Here is a 6278-nt window from a genome sequence, read left to right on the forward strand (position 1 = left end):
AAAAAAAAAAAAATGTTGTGTGAATCTGTACCTAAAAATGTTGTAGGTTGCAAATTGCTGCCCTGCACTACAATGAAAATGCTACAAGGTCACATGCTACAACACTTGAAGGTGTACTGCGGTATGCGATAGTGTACCCAAAGTACAAACGTGGCGACTACACCGTGCGAGCCTTGAAGACCAGAGCTACCTCAGGTATGTCACATTAAAAACAACACAACCAATGCTTTTACAAAGACAAATGTTTTGTGCTTTGTTTACAGTCTACATTGACCAACTAATGGCCCTGCTGTTTGAAAGTGTGGTTGAGGATCCTCTCCCATACCAGGAGCACACAGACAAAGTACCTGTGCCTGAACCACTCTGTGCCCAGTATGAGAGGCCAGACAAGCAGGAGGCTGTGAGCAGGCACAGGTCCAGATTTTTCAAGAGGACATAAGGTGAGCATGTTAAGTTTTGGCTTGATTATTTTGTGTGGCAAATATAATACGTAGATTACATAGCTAGTTTATAATGCTAGACTATAGTGCTAGTTTAGCAAATGTAGAATAAGTAAGGATTAAACAACAAGAAGCTGTGTATTACACAGGTTTACTGCACAACGCAGAGTCAGTTTTTTCAGATGATTTATCTAAAGCGACTTCCACAACAATAGTAGCTTAATTTTTAATCATTACTGTGGAAATTGCTGCAGTGGAGTGATATAGAAGATGATTTTCAGACGAACTGTGCGATTACAGGGAAATAATGCACCAGTTACCATTAGAATTCTCAGATGATTATGGATTGACTGTGGAATATGCATTATTATATTTTCAGACTGGCCTGGCAGTATGGAACAAAATCTTTTCAGAATGCAGACTGTGTTGCCTGAGAGAAGTGGCTAACCATGAACCAAAGTCCAGTGGATGAAAAAAGCCCGTGTATGAGTGGTTTTCTGGATTTTCCAGCTTGAGGTGTGTGCAAGACAGGACTGGCCACTCATTTCAACTGTCATAAGTACCTGTAGGTGAGCACATCATAATATTGCTCAACTCGCATTAAAATTCTAACAAATGTAGCATAGGAGTATTGTATTTTACACCAGTAAGTGGGAGAATCGTTTTTAGTGTTGACCAATAAATGCATTTGTTGACACCTATCATTTTGTTTATATTACTATTTCCCCAAGTGGTTTATATTTCTTCTCATTGAAAACAGTTTTTTGCCTTATTGAGGACTATATTTTAAATGTAAATTAGAATGATGCTAACACATCTTGCACGCAAAAATGTATGCTGAGTTGTAACAGACTTTTCTTGTCCATGCAGAGTCAGAGGTGGAGAAAGAGGTGGAGAAAATGCATGCAAACCATTCTTCATGTCCACTGTATGTATCGGATCACACGGTGATGCATTTGATCAGTATATTGATGACAGACTTCCCTTTTAAAGTAATTCATGTCTTAGTGTGTGTTTTTTTTTTTTTATAACATTTCAATTCACATTTTCAGACGACCTCTCTATCGGGCAAAGAAAGAATGTTTCTGGAAATGGAGGCACATTGGACAAGGACAGTCGCCAACCACATATAGAACGATGGGAGTAAACATTGCAATATGAAGAATTCTATAAGCTGACATGCCACTGGACAACATAGTAGATGAAATCAATGTTCCATGCAAGATTTAATTGTAGACACTGATCAGCAATCCAAGAACAAAATGAAGCCTTTAGCTGTTTCTGTCAGATATTTCACAGGATGGTTTGGTGAGGTAGAACCAGCACCACTTTGTCTCTAGAAGCTGAAAACTTAATGGTGCATGTGTAATTATTTTAGTTGGTATTGCTGGATTGCAGGTTCTATAATGTGATGTCACACTCCCCAGTGGGGAGGCAGGAGCCAGTTTTTCATATTAACTGCATTACACTTTCACAAGTTGCAGCCAAAAAAATAAATGTATGAATTACAAAAATGATCACTAATTTCAGTCACTGGGTCCATTATCTTTCTTATACAAGACCAAACATTTCCTCAAAAATGAAATAATTGTACCTCTATATAACATTATAGGCCTTTAGAACACTAACCTGCAACCCAACAACTGTATAGCCATAAGAAGTCAACTTTGTCTCCCGTGCATTGAGAAGACCTGCATGCATGCAGCATACTGTACATGAGCTACTGCTACTTGGTTAATTTAAGCCATCCTGTAGCTCAACTGTGGATGCAAGAATTCAGCTTTACTGCTATGTTTTTAATGCCTTTTCCCCTCAAAACTGTAATTATATCAATCTAAAAGGCGTATCAAAGTTTGATGGATGATCGAGCCACATTTAAAAATTCAGTTCAGTGTGTTCTAGTTCTGATTCCATAAATTAAGTATTAAACAGTCAAGTTCGATATTGTATGGCAAGTATTAATTTAAATTGTATTTGTTCAATTTGTTTATTGCACACATCTAGGTAGACTAAGTGAATAGAGTACCACATGCAGCTTGATCCTCAAATGAAATATAAACTGTCATTATTGATTGATTGATATTGTCGTAGTAAGATTAACAAAAGAAAAATTGCATTGGGTAATTGCAATGTTGTAAAAGCCAGGAAGTACAAAATTAAGTAAGAAAACTTACCAAAAAAATAAGATCTATCATTTTCACTATTTCAACTAAATAAGCATACATGTAAAGACTTTATTATAGCCTTTACTCATCATTTAGTGGTAGTTCAGTGCGTGTGTTACATTGGTTAAACCTGTAATTCACTAAATGTAGTAATAATAGAAATGACTCTGTGGACCCAAGAGCCTAATGTTACAGACCCTTAGTTAAGCCTTTAGATAAACATGGATGATTTATCTGCTTTATCTTCAATGACCAACCGAAAACTATTTCTAGGACAGTGTTCTTGCACAATATATTTTTTTTTATGTGACATGTTTTGTGCACTTTGCTGTGAGAGAAATAAAATAAAGCTTTGTAATACATATAATCAAGTCTCTATACCTCACACATTCTCTGCTTGGGACACTGAGATACATCTGCAATGCTTATGTAGACCACAGTGAAAAGTCTACATCTAAAATAGATCGGTAGATTCTGAAAGCAGCCAGGACAGTTACGTTTGGTCCCTTAGCTGCGATGCTAACATCGATCTAGCTCAATGCTAAGCCGTTAGCTTTGTAAATGATAGCGGGATCACTAATAAAATAACCCCGCGCCTCAGAGCAGTCTCGGGTACAAGGCAACTGTCTGCCACGATGCCTGTCCTGTGTAAAGAGAGCTGTAGAGCTGTCTCACCAGGTTGCTAAATAAGTTAGCTCGCTGTGCTCGAACTTTGTTTACGAGGAGCGTTGCGAGTGCATCATTAGTCAAATGACTCAGGCCTGTCAATCAGACCCCGAAACCCCTCCCACCCCTCACCCCTCCCGTGTGCCCCTTAGTCCTCCAGGCAACGCCCCTTTTCTGTTGAGATTTTCAAATCTGACACTCTCAGGCTGAGCCTCTGGAAGGGGGGGTTAGATACCCTTTAACAAAAGGCCGCTGCTGCGCAAACTTTGTGTGGATGGCTGCCCCACCTCACATCCGCAGCTGCTGCCGTGTACCGGGACATCGGGACTCACCTGGGTTTTCACGAGGCCCTGCTCCGTGTTCTGGCTGGTTTGAGCATCAACTCTGTGAACCGTAATCCTGGCGCGCTTGGCCTGGGTGTCAACCAAATCCTTCGACAGCTCCACAGCTTTGAAAACAGGAGATAGACTGGCTGTGAGTGTCGAAAGCAGTCAAAAAGGTATGGAGGCACTCCGTAGTTGCGAAAATTAAAAGTCCTTTATTGTGGCATGGACAAAAAGATTAAAAACGGCAACGCATTTCGACGCTATGTCTTTATCAGGGCGATTTCTTCGGTCAGGACGGGTTTGTAAGGACCGGGTTTGGGCGGCGTGTGCAGGGTCTGCTGACCGCGCGCTCTCCTCTCGTCGATCAGGGGAATGATCGAAGCTCGTCCTGTAGGGCTGTCTTCGGTTCGGACGGGTTCGTTGGGTTCCGGTCGGCTGTCAGCTCACCGTGCACATGTTTCCTCCCGGAGGAAAGCTCTGCTCAGGCCGAAAGACGCGTAGGCCTAGTTCTGCCCCCAGCGCTGAGTCCGCGGAGCTGGTTCAGATCATGGTCCATTGTTTGCTCGGACATCCACGCCCTTTCTTTGTACCACACACTATTTTTTTTATGTGGTCTAGTTAATTGTACACCCTTCTTTATACAGGCTATTTAGGCCTACAGCTTATTCAATAAACACTTTTTATTATTAGCCTATTTCTTTTTCCCCTGTTTTTTTATTTAGTAAATGTGATCTTGGATTGGTTATAGGTTAATGTGAGTTACTGACAGATTATTTCATTTTCCACATGTGCAAAAATATCATATTTGTTGTGTTAAAAACAACTCTTCATTTCCTGGTTGGGGAAATGTTCCTTTTTTGCCGTGTTTCGCGCGTGGGTGCCGTAAAACCCGTGGGTGAGGCATCCTGATTATGAATATTTTTGGAGCGTTTCATTCAAATGACGCTGGGATTTCTCCGTGGCATTTACCATCAGCTGCTCTTGCGTACGGAAAGATTTGAGCGTAAAGCACGGGTTCATAAATGCCACGCGTACTCTGGCACATATCGCAAATACACCTAAGCATATACCATTTTTTTTTAACGCAATGTTGATAAATAAATGAGGGCCAATGAGTCCGGCTTTACACATGTATGGTTTATTGCAGACTTTTCATCAACAACGAGCTGTAGTCGATTAAAACAAGCTAACGGAGATAACCGCGAACAACCATTGTCCACCTGCACAGATAATATCCGTCTTTTGTGGCGTATGGGCTGGATATACGCAGGCTTAAATACTGGTAAGATCCTGGTGTAGTCCATGGGGGTATAGTTAAAGATCCATAGGGCATGGCAGCAAAGAGGGACTAGATAACCTCCAAACAGCAGTTATTTTTCAGGCGGACTTTATGGACTGGATCTCTTCAAAAATCCAGTTACAACAGGACACTCTTACATTGGACAATATCATTTCTGGGATTACCCTGAAAGACTCACAGATGGACTATGCTTTGAAAAATGTATTTAAGGATCTATATCATGCTATTTTAGCCATTCCAAAGTTAAGTATAGGCATTTATATGAATGATTGTACCTCTACCGCTATTGAGCACTCATTTTTGTGATAAATATAAGTGTTTTCTGGAGGTATTTTTCGAACCCGGAAGACACAAAGCTTCGATTCAGTTAACTCCACCCCCTCTCTCCGCACATACTTTACCGTAATATAAATAAACAGCAATAAGTGAAATTGCTTCACGATGCAGTTATAAGGAGTCGACATCTGCAACACAGCTTCATAAATGGCTAACACACATGCTAATATGCTAACACACAAGCTAATACACGTTTGGACTGACTCACCGCTCTGCTCCATCGCTGTTTACATTATGGGACTCGCGTTGGTTATAAAAGTTAATCCACTTTGATTCAGGCGAAGGTTCACCAAACATCCATCAGTGACGGTCACAGAAAAACAACCAGAATAAGTTGCAACGAGCTCCATCTTCAGCTGCAACGCAAACATGACTGATCTGTTCAGACGCTCAGGGGATGTGTTTGTTTTGGCCACAGCTGACCTGGAAGCACCTCGGGCACAGTGGTTTCGCTCGGGATAATTTCTCTCCTTCATTTTGAAGGACAGGGTTGAAAAAAATCCGTCATGAGCAATTTTTATCCTTCATTTTTATAAAAATAAATATATATATAGGCTGCATATTATTTATGTTAGCAAAAATGTGAGATTGCAGGATAAATGGAGCTAAGCTAAATCTGATCTGAACAGTCACGGTACATTTTGCAACAGAAATGTGTATAAACTCGTGTGCTAAAGTCTCAGAGGAGACGACTTTCAGAGCGTCACCTGCTCATCAATATCAAGGCTCAGATTACACTAATACAAATGTAAAGTGGAGCTTATTATTTGCATTTTTTTTCAATTTTAACGGAATGTACGAAACGGTGGGTGAACGGGACAATGTTTACCAGTTGCATCACTGCACTACACGGCGCCTCTACACACATGGGGAGGGAAAGAGAGAGAGAGGGGGGGCATAGATGAGCTCGTCCTGAGACTTACATGAGAAGAGCGGCTCCAGATGGGAAGGATATTATTAGCCTTTAACCGCGTTTGCATCGCGGTTTTCTTCCCCGTGTTGTTGTTAGCGCCCGGGTCAGGAAAGTTAGCTAGCAAGGCAGTGA

This window comes from Gobius niger, assembly GCF_951799975.1.
Source record: "Gobius niger genome assembly, chromosome: 5".
In the NCBI taxonomy this organism is placed as follows: Eukaryota; Metazoa; Chordata; class Actinopteri; order Gobiiformes; family Gobiidae; genus Gobius; species Gobius niger.